Below are 13552 nucleotides of genomic sequence, written 5' to 3' on the forward strand. Positions count from 1 at the left end.
GGAGGCTCCGATTGCCTTTGTGGGCGGCCGTTCCCCCTTAAAGTGCATTTCGGGGCTGCTGGGCTGGCTCCGACTGCCTTTCGGGGCGGCCGAGTAAGCTCCGAGAGCCTTTTGGGGTGGTCGGGCAGGCTCCGAGTGTCTTTCGGGGCGGTCGTGCAGGCTCCGAGTGCCTTTGGAGGCGGCCGGGTCGCCTATGAGTGCCTTTCGGGGCGGAGGGGAAGGCTCCGAGTGCCTTTCGGGGAGGCCGGGGAGGCTCCGAGTGCCTTTGTGGGCGGCCGGGCCGCCTCCGAGTGCCTTTCGGGGCGGCCGGGGAGGCTCCGAGTGCCTTTCGGGGTGGCCTGGGAGGCTCCGAGTGCCTTTCGAGGCGGCCTGGGAGGCTCCGAGTGCCTTTCGGGGAGGCCGGGCCGCCTCCGAGTGCCTTTCGGGGCGGAGGGGAAGGCTCCGAGTGCCTTTCGGGGCAGCCGGGGAGGCTCCGAGTGCCTTTCGGGGAGGCCGAGCCGGCTCCGAGTGCCTTTCGGGGTGGCCTGGGAGGCTCCGAGTGCCTTTCGGGACGGCCGGGGAGGCTCCGAGTGCCTTTCGGAACGGCCGGGGAGGCTCCGAGTGCCTTTCGGGGCGGCCGGGCCGCCTCCGAGTGCCATTCGGGGCGGCCGGGCCGCCTCTGAGAGCCTTTCAGCGCGGCTGGTCCGCCTCCGAGTGCCTTTCGGGGAGGCCGGGCCGCCTCCGAGTGCCTTTCGGGGCGGCCGGGGAGGCTCCGAGTGCCTTTCGGGGTGGCCTGGGAGGCTCCGAGTGCCTTTCGAGGCGGCCGGGGAGGCTCCGAGTGCCTTTCGGGGAGGCCGGGCCGCCTCCGAGTGCCTTTCGGGGAGGCCGGGCAGGCTCCGAGTGCCTTTCGGGGCGGCCGGGGAGGTTCCGAGTGCCTTTCGGGTTGGTCGGGGAGGCTCCGAGTGCCTTTCGGGGAGGCCGGGGAGGCTCCGAGTGCCTTTCGGGGCAGCCAGGCAGGCTCCGAGTGCCATTCGGCGGGTCCGGGGAGGCTCCGACTGCCTTTTGGGGTGGCCGGGGAGGCTCCGAGTGCCTTTGTGGGCGGCCGTTCCCCCTTAAAGTGCATTTCGGGGCTGCTGGGCTGGCTCCGACTGCCTTTCGGGGCGGCCGAGTAAGCTCCGAGAGCCTTTTGGGGTGGTCGGGCAGGCTCCGAGTGTCTTTCGGGGCGGTCGTGCAGGCTCCGAGTGCCTTTGGAGGCGGCCGGGTCGCCTACGAGTGCCTTTCGGGGCGGAGGGGAAGGCTCCGAGTGCCTTTCGGGGAGGCCGGGGAGGCTCCGAGTGCCTTTGTGGGCGGCCGGGCCGCCTCCGAGTGCCTTTCGGGGCTGCCGGGGAGGCTCCGAGTGCCTTTCGGGGTGGCCTGGGAGGCTCCGAGTGCCTTTCGGGGCGGCCTGGGAGGCTCCGAGTGCCTTTCGGGGAGGCCGGGCCGCCTCCGAGTGCCTTTCGGGGCATCCGGGAAGGCTCCGAGTGCCTTTCGGGGCGGCCGAGTAGGCTCCGAGAGCCTTTTGGGGTGGTCGGGCAGGCTCCGAGTGTCTTTCGGGGCGGTCGTGCAGGCTCCGAGTGCCTTTGGAGACGGCCGGGTCTCCTCCGAGTGCCTTTCGGGGCGGCCGAGTAGGCTCCGAGAGCCTTTTGGGGTGGTCGGGCAGCTCCGAGTGTCTTTCGGGGCGGTTGTGCAGGCTCCGAGTGCCTTTCGGGGAGGCCAGGCCGCCTCCGAGTACCTTTCGGGGAGGCCTGTCCGCCTCCGAGTGCCTTTCGGGGTGGTCGGGGAGGCTACGAGTGCCTTTCAGGGTGGCCGGGGAGGCTCCGAGTGCCTTTTGGGGCGGCCGGGCCACCTCCGAGTGCCTTTTGGGGAGGCCGGGCAGGCTCCGAGTGGCTTTGTGGGCGGCCAGGGAGGCTCCGAGTGCCTTTTGGGGCGGCCGGGCCGCCTCCGAGTGCCTTTCGGGGTGGCCGGGGAGGCTCCGAGTGCCTTTCGGGGTTGCCGGGGAGGCTCCGAGTTCCTTTCGGGGCGTCCAGGGAGGCTCCGACTGCCTTTCGGGGCGGCCTGGGAGGCTCCGATTGCCTTTGTGGGCGGCCGGGCCCCCTCCGAGTGCCTTTTGGGGTGTCCGGGGAGGCTCCGAGTGCCTTTGTGGGCGGCCGGGGAGGCTCCGAGTGCCTTTCGGGGAGGCCGGGGAGGCTCCGAGTGCCTTTCGGGGCGGCCGTGCTGCCTCCGAGTGCCTTTCGGGGCAGCCGGGGAGGCTCCGAGTGCCTTTCGGAGCGGCCGGGCAGGCTCTGAGTGCCTTTCGGGGTGGCCGGGCCGCCTCCGAGTGCCTTTCGGGGCGGTCGGGAGGCTCCGAGTGCCTTTGTGGGCGTCCAGGCAGGCTCCGAGTGCCTTTTGGGGCGGCCGGGGAGGCTCCGAGTGCCTTTCGGGGCGGCCTGGGAGGCTCCGAGTGCCTTTGGGGGCGGCCGGGGAGGCTCCGAGTGCCTTTCGGGGCGGTCGGGGAGGTTCCGAGTGGCTTTTGGGACGGCAGAGCTGGCACCGAGTGCCTTTCGGGGCGGCCGGGCCAGCTCCGAGTGCCATTCGGGGTGGCCGGGGAGGCTCCGAGTGCCTTTGTGGGCCGCCCGGGTGGCTCCGAGTGCCTTTGTGGGCGGCCGGGGAGGCTCGGAGTGCCTTTCGGGGCGTCCGGGGAGGCTCCGAGTGCCTTTCGGTGCAGCCGGGGAGGCTCCGAGTGCCTTTCGGGGCGTCCGGGGAGGCTCTGAGTGCCTTTTGGGGCATCCGGGAAGGCTCCGAGTGCCTTTCGGGGTGGCCGAGGAGGCTCCGAGTGCCTTTCGGGGTGGCCGGGCTGCCTCCGAGTGCCCTTGGGGGCGGCCGGGGAGGCTCCGAGTGCCTTTCGGGGTGGCCGGGGAGGCTCCGAGTGCCTTTCGGGGTGGCCGGGGAGGCTCCGAGTTCCTTTTGGGGCGGCCGGGGAGGCTCCGAGTGCCTTTCGGGGCGGCCTGGGAGGCTCCGATTGCCTTTGTGGGCGGCCGGGCCCCCTCCGAGTGCCTTTTGGGGTGTCCGGGGAGGCTCCGAGTGCCTTTGTGGGCGGCCGGGGAGGCTCCGAGTGCCTTTCGGGGAGGCCGGGGAGGCTCCGAGTGCCTTTCGGGGCGGCCGTGCTGCCTCCCAGTGCCTTTCGGGGCAGCCGGGGAGGCTCCGAGTGCCTTTCGGAGCGGCCGGGCAGGCTCTGAGTGCCTTTCGGGGTGGCCGGGCCGCCTCCGAGTGCCTTTCGGGGCGGTCGGGAGGCTCCGAGTGCCTTTGTGGGCGTCCAGGCAGGCTCCGAGTGCCTTTTGGGGCGGCCGGGGAGGCTCCGAGTGCCTTTCGGGGCGGCCTGGGAGGCTCCGAGTGCCTTTGGGGGCGGCCGGGGAGGCTCCGAGTGCCTTTCGGGGCGGTCGGGGAGGTTCCGAGTGGCTTTTGGGACGGCAGAGCTGGCACCGAGTGCCTTTCGGGGCGGCCGGGCCAGCTCCGAGTGCCATTCGGGGTGGCCGGGGAGGCTCCGAGTGCCTTTGTGGGCCGCCCGGGTGGCTCCGAGTGCCTTTGTGGGCGGCCGGGGAGGCTCGGAGTGCCTTTCGGGGCGTCCGGGGAGGCTCCGAGTGCCTTTCGGTGCAGCCGGGGAGGCTCCGAGTGCCTTTCGGGGCGTCCGGGGAGGCTCTGAGTGCCTTTTGGGGCATCCGGGAAGGCTCCGAGTGCCTTTCGGGGTGGCCGAGGAGGCTCCGAGTGCCTTTCGGGGTGGCCGGGCTGCCTCCGAGTGCCCTTGGGGGCGGCCGGGGAGGCTCCGAGTGCCTTTCGGGGGGCCGGCGACGCTCTGAGTGCCTTTGGGGGTGGCCGGGCAGGCTCCGAGTGCCTTTGTGGGCAGCCGGGGAGACTCCGAGTGCCTTTCGGGGCGGCCGGGGAGGCTCCGAGTGCCTTTTGGGGCGGCCGGGGAGTCTCCGAGTGCCTTTCGAGGCGGCCGGGCAGGCTCCGAGTGCCTTTTGGGGCGGCCGGGCAGGCTCCGAGTGCCTTTCGGGGTGGCCGGGCCGCGTCTGAGTGCCTTTCGGGGCGGCCGGGGAGGCTCCGAGTGCCTTTGTGGGAGGTCGGGCAGGTTCCGAGTGCCTTTTGGGGCGGCCCTGGAGGCTCCGAGTGCCTTTCGGGGCGGCCGGGGAGGCTCCGAGTGCCTTTCGGGGCAGCCGTGGAGGCTCCGAGTGCCTTTCGGGGCATCCGATGATGTTCCGAGTGCCTTTCTAGGAGGCTGGGAAGGCTCCGAGTGCCTTTCGGGGCGGCCGGGGAGGCTCCGAGTGCATTTGTGGAAGGTCGGGGAGGCTCCGAGTGCCTTTCGGGGCAGCCGGGCAGGCTCCGAGTGCCTTTCGGGGCAGCCGGGGAGGCTCCGAGTGCCTTTCGGGGAGGCCGGGCCGCCTCCGAGTGCCTTTCGGGGCGGCTGGGGCCGCCTCCGAGTGGCTTTCCGGGTGGCCGGGCCGGCTTCAAGTACCTTTCGGGGGGGCAGGCCAAGGCTCCGAGTGCCTTTGTGGGTGGCCGGGGAGGCTCTGAGTGCCTTTCGGGGCGGCCAGTGAGGCTCCGAGTGCATTTCGGGGTGGCCGGGCCGCCTCCGAGTGCCTTTCGGGGTGGCTGGTCCGCCTCCGAGTGCCTTTCGGGGCGACCGGGCCGGCTCAAAGTGCCTTTTGGTGCAACCGGGCCACCTCCGAGTGCCTTTCGGGGCGGCCGGGGAGTCTCCGAGTGCCTTTCGAGGCGGCCGGGCAGGCTCCGAGTGCCTTTTGGGGCGGCCGGGCAGGCTCCGAGTGCCTTTCGGGGTGGCCGGGCCGCGTCTGAGTGCCTTTCGGGGCGGCCGGGGAGTCTCCGAGTGCCTTTGTGGGAGGTCGGGCAGGTTCCGAGTGCCTTTCGGGGCGGCCGGGGAGGCTCCGAGTGCCTTTTGGTGCGGCCGGGGAGGCTCCGAGTGCCTTTCGGGGCATCCGATGATGTTCCGAGTGCCTTTCTAGGAGGCTGGGAAGGCTCCGAGTGCCTTTCGGGGCGGCCGGGGAGGCTCCGAGTGCATTTGTGGAAGGTCGGGGAGGCTCCGAGTGCCTTTCGGGGCAGCCGGGCAGGCTCCGAGTGCCTTTCGGGGCAGCCGGGGAGGCTCCGAGTGCCTTTCGGGGCAGCCGGGGAGGCTCCGAGTGCCTTTCGGGGTGGCCTGGGAGGCTCCGAGTGCCTTTCGGGACGGCCGGGGAGGCTCCGAGTGCCTTTTGGAACGGCCGGGGAGGCTCCGAGTGCCTTTCGGGGCGGCCGGGGACGCTCCGAGTGCATTTGTGGAAGGTCGGGGAGGCTCCGAGTGCCTTTCGGGGCAGCCGGGGAGGCTCCGAGTGCCTTTCGGGGAGGCCGAGCCGGCTCCGAGTGCCTTTTGGGGTGGCCTGGGAGGCTCCGAGTGCCTTTCGGGACGGCCGGGGAGGCTCCGAGTGCCTTTCGGAACGGCCGGGGAGGCTCCGAGTGCCTTTCGGGGAGGCCGGGCCGCCTCCGAGTGCCATTCGGGGCGGCCGGGCCGCCTCTGAGAGCCTTTCAGCGCGGCTGGTCCGCCTCCGAGTGCCTTTCGGGGAGGCCGGGCCGCCTCCGAGTGCCTTTCGGGGCGGCCGGGGAGGCTCTGAGTGCCTTTCGGGGTGGCCTGGGAGGCTCCGAGTGCCTTTCGAGGCGGCCGGGGAGGCTCCGAGTGCCTTTCGGGGAGGCCGGGCCGCCTCCGAGTGCCTTTCGGGGAGGCCGGGCAGGCTCCGAGTGCCTTTCGGGGCGGCCGGGGAGGTTCCCAGTGCCTTTCGGGTTGGTCGGGGAGGCTCCGAGTGCCTTTTGGGGTGGCCGGGGAGGCTCCGAGTGCCTTTCGGGGCAGCCAGGCAGGCTCCGAGTGCCATTCGGCGGGTCCGGGGAGGCTCCGACTGCCTTTCGGGGCGGCCGGGGAGGCTCCGAGTGCCTTTGTGGGCGGCCGTTCCCCCTTAAAGTGCATTTCGGGGCTGCTGGGCTGGCTCCGACTGCCTTTCGGGGCGGCCGAGTAAGCTCCGAGAACCTTTTGGGGTGGTCGGGCAGGCTCCGAGTGTCTTTCGGGGCGGTCGTGCAGGCTCCGAGTGCCTTTGGAGGCGGCCGGGTCGCCTACGAGTGCCTTTCGGGGCGGAGGGGAAGGCTCCGAGTGCCTTTCGGGGAGGCCGGGGAGGCTCCGAGTGCCTTTGTGGGCGGCCGGGCCGCCTCCGAGTGCCTTTCGGGGCTGCCGGGGAGGCTCCGAGTGCCTTTCGGGGTGGCCGGGGAGGCTCCGAGTGCCTTTCGGGGCGGCCTGGGAGGCTCCGAGTGCCTTTCGGGGCTGCCGGGGAGGCTCCGAGTGCCTTTCGGGGTGGCCTGGGAGGCTCCGAGTGCCTTTCGGGGAGGCCGGGCCGCCTCCGAGTGCCTTTCGGGGCATCCGGGAAGGCTCCGAGTGCCTTTCGGGGCGGCCGAGTAGGCTCCGAGAGCCTTTTGGGGTGGTCGGGCAGGCTCCGAGTGTCTTTCGGGGCGGTCGTGCAGGCTCCGAGTGCCTTTGGAGACGGCCGGGTCTCCTCCGAGTGCCTTTCGGGGCGGCCGAGTAGGCTCCGAGAGCCTTTTGGGGTGGTCGGGCAGCTCCGAGTGTCTTTCGGGGCGGTTGTGCAGGCTCCGAGTGCCTTTCGGGGAGGCCAGGCCGCCTCCGAGTACCTTTCGGGGAGGCATGTCCGCCTCCGAGTGCCTTTCGGGGTGGTCGGGGAGGCTACGAGTGCCTTTCAGGGTGGCCGGGGAGGCTCCGAGTGCCTTTTGGGGCGGCCGGGCCACCTCCGAGTGCCTTTTGGGGAGGCCGGGCAGGCTCCGAGTGGCTTTGTGGGCGGCCAGGGAGGCTCCGAGTGCCTTTTGGGGCGGCCGGGCCGCCTCCTCGTGCCTTTCGGGGTGGCCGGGGAGGCTCCGAGTGCCTTTCGGGGTGGCCGGGGAGGCTCCGAGTGCCTTTCGGGGCGGCCAGGGAGGCTCCGAGTGCCTTTCGGGGAGGCCTGGGAGGCTCCGATTGCCTTTGTGGGCGGCCGGGCCCCCTCCGAGTGCCTTTTGGGGTGTCCGGGGAGGCTCCGAGTGCCTTTCGGGGAGGCCGGGGAGGCTCCGAGTGCCTTTTGGGGCGGCCGTGCTGCCTCCCAGTGCCTTTCGGGGCAGCCGGGGAGGCTCCGAGTGCCTTTCGGAGCGGCCGGGCAGGCTCTGAGTGCCTTTCGGGGTGGCCGGGCCGCCTCCGAGTGCCTTTCGGGGCGGTCGGGAGGCTCCGAGTGCCTTTGTGGGCGTCCAGGCAGGCTCCGAGTGCCTTTTGGGGCGGCCGGGGAGGCTCCGAGTGCCTTTCGGGGCGGCCTGGGAGGCTCCGAGTGCCTTTGGGGGCGGCCGGGGAGGCTCCGAGTGCCTTTCGGGGCGGCCAGGGAGGCTCCGAGTGCCTTTCGGGGCGGTCGGGGAGGTTCCGAGTGGCTTTTGGGACGGCAGAGCTGGCACCGAGTGCCTTTCGGGGCGGCCGGGCCAGCTCCGAGTGCCATTCGGGGTGGCCAGGGAGGCTCCGAGTGCCTTTGTGGGCCGCCCGGGTGGCTCCGAGTGCCTTTGTGGGCGGCCGGGGAGGCTCGGAGTGCCTTTCGGGGCGTCCGGGGAGGCTCCGAGTGCCTTTCGGTGCAGCCGGGGAGGCTCCGAGTGCCTTTCGGGGCGTCCGGGGAGGCTCTGAGTGCCTTTTGGGGCATCCGGGAAGGCTCCGAGTGCCTTTCGGGGTGGCCGAGGAGGCTCCGAGTGCCTTTCGGGGTGGCCGGGCTGCCTCCGAGTGCCCTTGGGGGCGGCCGGGGAGGCTCCGAGTGCCTTTCGGGGCATCCGATGATGTTCCGAGTGCCTTTCTAGGAGGCTGGGAAGGTTCCGAGTGCCTTTCGGGGCGGCCGGGGAGGCTCCGAGTGCATTTGTGGAAGGTCGGGGAGGCTCCGAGTGCCTTTCGGGGCAGCCGGGCAGGCTCCGAGTGCCTTTCGGGGCAGCCGGGGAGGCTCCGAGTGCCTTTCGGGGAGGCCGGGCCGCCTCCGAGTGCCTTTCGGGGCGGCTGGGGCCGCCTCCGAGTGGCTTTCCGGGTGGCCGGGCCGGCTTCAAGTACCTTTCGGGGGGGCAGGCCAAGGCTCCGAGTGCCTTTGTGGGTGGCCGGGGAGGCTCTGAGTGCCTTTCGGGGCGGCCAGTGAGGCTCCGAGTGCATTTCGGGGTGGCCGGGCCGCCTCCGAGTGCCTTTCGGGGTGGCTGGTCCGCCTCCGAGTGCCTTTCGGGGCGACCGGGCCGGCTCAAAGTGCCTTTTGGTGCAACCGGGCCACCTCCGAGTGCCTTTCGGGGCGGCCGGGGAGTCTCCGAGTGCCTTTCGAGGCGGCCGGGCAGGCTCCGAGTGCCTTTTGGGGCGGCCGGGCAGGCTCCGAGTGCCTTTCGGGGTGGCCGGGCCGCGTCTGAGTGCCTTTCGGGGCGGCCGGGGAGGCTCCGAGTGCCTTTGTGGGAGGTCGGGCAGGTTCCGAGTGCCTTTCGGGGCGGCCGGGCAGGCTCCGAGTGCCTTTCGGGGCGGCCGGCGAGGCTCCGAGTGCCTTTCGGGGCATCCGATGATGTTCCGAGTGCCTTTCTAGGAGGCTGGGAAGGCTCCGAGTGCCTTTCGGGGCGGCCGGGGAGGCTCCGAGTGCATTTGTGGAAGGTCGGGGAGGCTCCGAGTGCCTTTCGGGGCAGCCGGGCAGGCTCCGAGTGCCTTTCGGGGCAGCCGGGGAGGCTCCGAGTGCCTTTCGGGGCAGCCGGGGAGGCTCCGAGTGCCTTTCGGGGAGGCCGGGCCGCCTCCGAGTGCCTTTCGGGGCGGCTGGGGCCGCCTCCGAGTGGCTTTCCGGGTGGCCGGGCCGGCTTCAAGTACCTTTCGGGGGGGCAGGCCAAGGCTCCGAGTGCCTTTGTGGGTGGCCGGGGAGGCTCTGAGTGCCTTTCGGGGCGGCCAGTGAGGCTCCGAGTGCATTTCGGGGTGGCCGGGCCGCCTCCGAGTGCCTTTCGGGGTGGCTGGTCCGCCTCCGAGTGCCTTTCGGGGCGACCGGGCCGGCTCAAAGTGCCTTTTGGTGCAACCGGGCCACCTCCGAGTGCCTTTCGGGGAGGCCGGGGAGGCTCCGAGTGCCTTTGTGGGCGGTCAGGTTGCCTCCGAGTGCCTTTGTGGGCGGCCGGGGAGGCTCCGAGTGCCTTTGTGGGCGGCGGGGAGGCTCCGAGTGCCTTTGTGGGTGGCCGGACTGCCTCCGAGTGCCTTTCGAGGCAGCTGGGCCCGTCCCAGTGCCTTTCCGGGAGGCCGGGCCGCCACAGAGTGCCTTTTGGTGCGGCCGGGGAGGCTCCGAGTGCCTTTTGGGGCGTCCGGGCAGGCTCCGAGTGCCTTTCGTGTCAGCCGGGCTGCCTCCGAGTGCCTTTCGGGGAGGCCGGGGAGGCTCCGAGTGCCTTTCGGGGTGGCTCGGCAGGCTCCGAGTGCCTTTCGGGGTGGCTGGGCAGGCTCCGAGTGCCTTTCGGGGTGTCGGGGGAGGCTCCGAGTGCCTTTCGGGGGGAGCGGGCCGCATCCTAGTGCCTTTCGGGGCGGCCGGGGAGGCTCCGAGTGCCTTTCGCGGCAGCCTGGCCAGCTCCGAGTGCCTTTCGGGGCGGTCGTGCAGGCTCCGAGTGCCTTTGGAGGCGACCGGGTCGCCTACGAGTGCCTTTCGGGGCGGAGGGGAAGGCTCCGAGTGCCTTTCGGGGAGGCCGGGCAGGCTCCGAGTGCCTTTCGGTGCGGCCGGGGAGGCTCCGAGTGCCTTTTGGGGCGTCCGGGCAGGCTCCGAGTACCTTTCAGGGTGGCCGGGCCGCCTCCGAGTGCCTTTCGGGGCGACCGTGGAGGCTCCGAATGCCTTTTTGAGCAGCCTGCGAGGCTCCGAGTGCCTTTTGGGGCGGCTGGGGAGGCTCCGAGTGCCTTTCGGGGAGGCCGGGGGGGCTCCGAGTGCCTTTGTGGGTGGCCGAGCCGCCTCCGAGTGCCTTTGTGGGCGTCCGGGCAGGCTCCGAGTGCCTTTCGGTGCGACTGGGGAGGCTCCGAGTGCCTTTCGTGGCGGCCTGGGAGGTTCCGAGTGCCTATCAGGGCATCCGGGGAGGCTCTGAGTGCCTTTCGGGGAGGCTGGGGAGGCTCCGAGTGCCTTTTGGGGTGGCCGGGGAGGTTCCGAGTGCCCTTGGGGGCGGCCTGGGAGGCTCCGAGTGCCTTTCGGGGAGGCCGGGGGGGCTCCGAGTGCCTTTCGGGGAGGCCGGGGAGGCTCCAAGTGCCTTTGTGGGTGGCCGAGCCGCCTCCGAGTGCCTTTGTGGGCGTCCGGGCAGGCTCCGAGTGCCTTTCGGTGCGACTGGGGAGGCTCCGAGTGCCTTTCGTGGCGGCCTGGGAGGTTCCGAATGCCTATCAGGGCATCCGGGGAGGCTCTGAGTGCCTTTCGGGGAGGCTGGGGAGGCTCCGAGTGCCTTTTGGGGCGGCCGGGGAGGTTCCGAGTGCCCTTGGGGGCGGCCTGGGAGGCTCCGAGTGCCTTTCGGGGGGCCGTGGACGCTCTGAGTGCCTTTGGGGGTTGCCGGCCCCTCTCCGAGTGCCTTTTGGGGCGTCCGGGGAGGCTCCGAGTGCCTTTCGTGTCGGCCGGGCTGCCTCCGAGTGCCTTTCGGGGAGGCCGGGGAGGCTCCGAGTGCCTTTCGGGGTGGCTCGGCAGGCTCCGAGTGCCTTTCGGGGTGTCGGGGGAGGCTCCGAGTGCCTTTCGGGGGGAGCGGGCCGGCTCCGAGTGCCTTTCGGGGCAGCCTGGCCAGCTCCGAGTGCCTTTCGGGGCGGTCGTGCAGGCTCCGAGTGCCTTTGGAGGCGACCGGGTCGCCTACGAGTGCCTTTCGGGGCGGAGGGGAAGGCTCCGAGTGCCTTTCGGGGAGGCCGGGGAGGCTCCGAGTGCCTTTGTGGGTGGCCGGGCCGCCTCCGAGTGCCTTTTGGGGCGGCCGGGGAGGCTCCGAGTGCCTTTCGGGGTGGCCTGGGAGGCTCCGAGTGCCTTTGGGGGCGGCCGGGGAGGCTCCGAGTGCCTTTCGGGGAGGCCGGACCGCCTCCGAGTGCCTTTGTGGGCGGAGGGGAAGGCTCCGAATGCCTTTCAGGACGGACGAGCCGGCTCCGAGTGCCTTTCGGGGCGGCCGGGCCGCCTCCGAGTGCTTTTCGGGGCGGCCGGGGAGGCTCCGAGTGCCTTTCGGGGTGGCCTGGGAGGCTCCGAGTGCCTTTCGAGGCGTCCGGGGAGGCTCCGAGTGCCTTTCGGGGAGGCCGGGCCGCCTCCGAGTGCCTATCGGGGAGGCCGGGCCGCCTCCGAGTGCCTTTCGGGGCAGCCGGGGAGCCTCCGAGTACCTTTCGGGACGGCCGTGATGCCTCCGAGTGCCTTTCGGGGCGGCCGGGCAGGCTCTGAGTGCCTTTCGGGGCGGCCGTGGAGGCTCCGAGTGCCTTTCGGGACGGCCGTGATGCCTCCGAGTGCCTTTCGGGGCGGCCGGGCCGGCTCCGAGTGCCTTTCGGGGCGGCCGGGGAGGTTCCGAGTGCCTTTCGGGTTGGTCGGGGAGGCTCCGAGTGCCTTTTGGGGCGGCCGGGGAGGCTCCGAGTGCCTTTCGGGGCGGCCGGGCAGGCTCCAAGTGCCTTTCGGGGCAGCCGGGGAGGCTCCGACTGCCTTTCGGGGCGGCCGGGGAGGCTCCGAGTGCCTTTGTGGGCGGCCGTTCCCCCTTAAAGTGCATTTCGGGGCTGCTGGGCGGGCTCCGACTGCCTTTCGGGGCGGCCGAGTTAGCTCCGAGAGCCTTTTGGGGTGGTCGGGCAGGCTCCGAGTGTCTTTGGAGGCGGTCGTGCAGGCTCCGAGTGCCTTTGGTGGCGGCCGGGTCGCCTACGAGTGCCTTTCGGGGCGGAGGGGAAGGCTCCGAGTGCCTTTCGGGGAGGCCGGGGAGGCTCCGAGTGCCTTTGTGGGCGGCCGGGCCGCCTCCGAGTGCCTTTCGGGGCAGCCGGGGAGGCTCCGAGTGCCTTTCGGGGTGGCCTGGGAGGCTCCGAGTGCCTTTCGGGGCGGCCGGGGAGGCTCCGAGTGCCTTTCGGGGAGGCCAGGCCGCCTCCGAGTGCCTTTCGGGGCGGCCGGGGAGGCTCCGAGTGCCTTTCGGGGCAGCCGTGGAGGCTCCGAGTGCCTTTCGGGGAGGCCGGGCTGGCTCCGAGTGCCTTTTGGGATGGCCGAGCCGGCTCCAAGTGCCTTTCGGGGGTGGCCTGGGAGGCTCCGAGTGCCTTTCGAGGCGGCCGGGGAGGCTCCGAGTGCCTTTCAGGGAGGCCGGACCGCCTCCGAGTGCCTTTCGGGGAGGCCGGGCCGCCTCCGAGTGCTTTTCGGGGCGGCCGGGGAGGCTCCGAGTACCTTTCGGGACGGCCGGGGAGGCTCCGAGTGCCTTTCGGGGCGTCCGGGGAGGCTCCGACTGCCTTTCGGGGCGTCCGGGGAGGCTCCGAGTGCCTTTCGGGGCGGCCAGTTAGGCTCCGAGTGCCTTTCGGGGCGGCCGGGCAGGCTCCGAGTGCCTTTCGGGGCGGCTAGGAAGGCTCCGAGTGCCTTTCGGGGCAGCCGGGGAGGCTCCAAGTGCCTTTCGGGGCGGCCGGGCCGCCTCCGAGTGCCTTTCGGGGCGTCCGGGGAGGCTCCGAGTGCCTTTGTGGGCCGCCCGGGTGGCTCCGAGTGCCTTTGTGGGCGTCCGGGGAGGCTCCGAGTGCCTTTCGGTGCAGCCGGGGAGGCTCCGAGTGCCTTTCGGGGCGTCCGGGGAGGCTCTGAGTGCCTTTCGGGGCATCCAGGAAGGCTCCGAGTGCCTTTCGGTGCGGCCGTTCCCTCATAAAGTGCATTTCGGGGCTGCTGGGCTGGCTCCGAGTGCCTTTCGGGGCGGCCGGGCGGGCTCCGAGTGCCTTTTGGGGCGGCCGGGGAGGCTCTGAGTGCCTTTCGGGGAGGCTGGTGAGGCTCCGAGTGCCTTTCGGGGCGGCCGGGGAGGCTCCGAGTGCGTTTTGGGGCGGCCGTGCAGGCTCCGAGTGCCTTTCGGGGCGACCGGGCCGCCTCTGAGAGCCTTTCAGCGCGGCTTGTCCGCCTCCGAGTGCCTTTCGTGGAGGCCGGGCCGCCTCCGAGTGCCTTTCGGGGCGGCCGGGGAGGCTCCGAGTGCCTTTCGGGGTGGCCTGGGAGGCTCCGAGTGCCTTTCGAGGCGGCCGGGGAGGCTCCGAGTGCCTTTCGGGGAGGCCGGGCCGCCTCCGAGTGCCTTTCGGGGCGGCCGGACAGGCTCTGAGTGCCTTTCGGGGCGGCCGTGGAGGCTCCGAGTACCTTTCGGGACGGCCGTGATGCCTCCGAGTGCCTTTCGGGGCGGCCGGGCCGGCTCCGAGTGCCTTTCGGGGCGGCCGGGGAGGTTCCGAGTGCCTTTCGGGTTGGTCGGGGAGGCTCCGAGTGCCTTTTGGGGTGGCCGGGGAGGCTCCGAGTGGCTTTCGGGGCAGCCAGGCAGGCTCCGAGTGCCTTTCGGGGCAGCCGGGGAGGCT

This window comes from Struthio camelus, chromosome 24, assembly GCF_040807025.1.
Source record: "Struthio camelus isolate bStrCam1 chromosome 24, bStrCam1.hap1, whole genome shotgun sequence".
Taxonomy (NCBI): domain Eukaryota; kingdom Metazoa; phylum Chordata; class Aves; order Struthioniformes; family Struthionidae; genus Struthio; species Struthio camelus.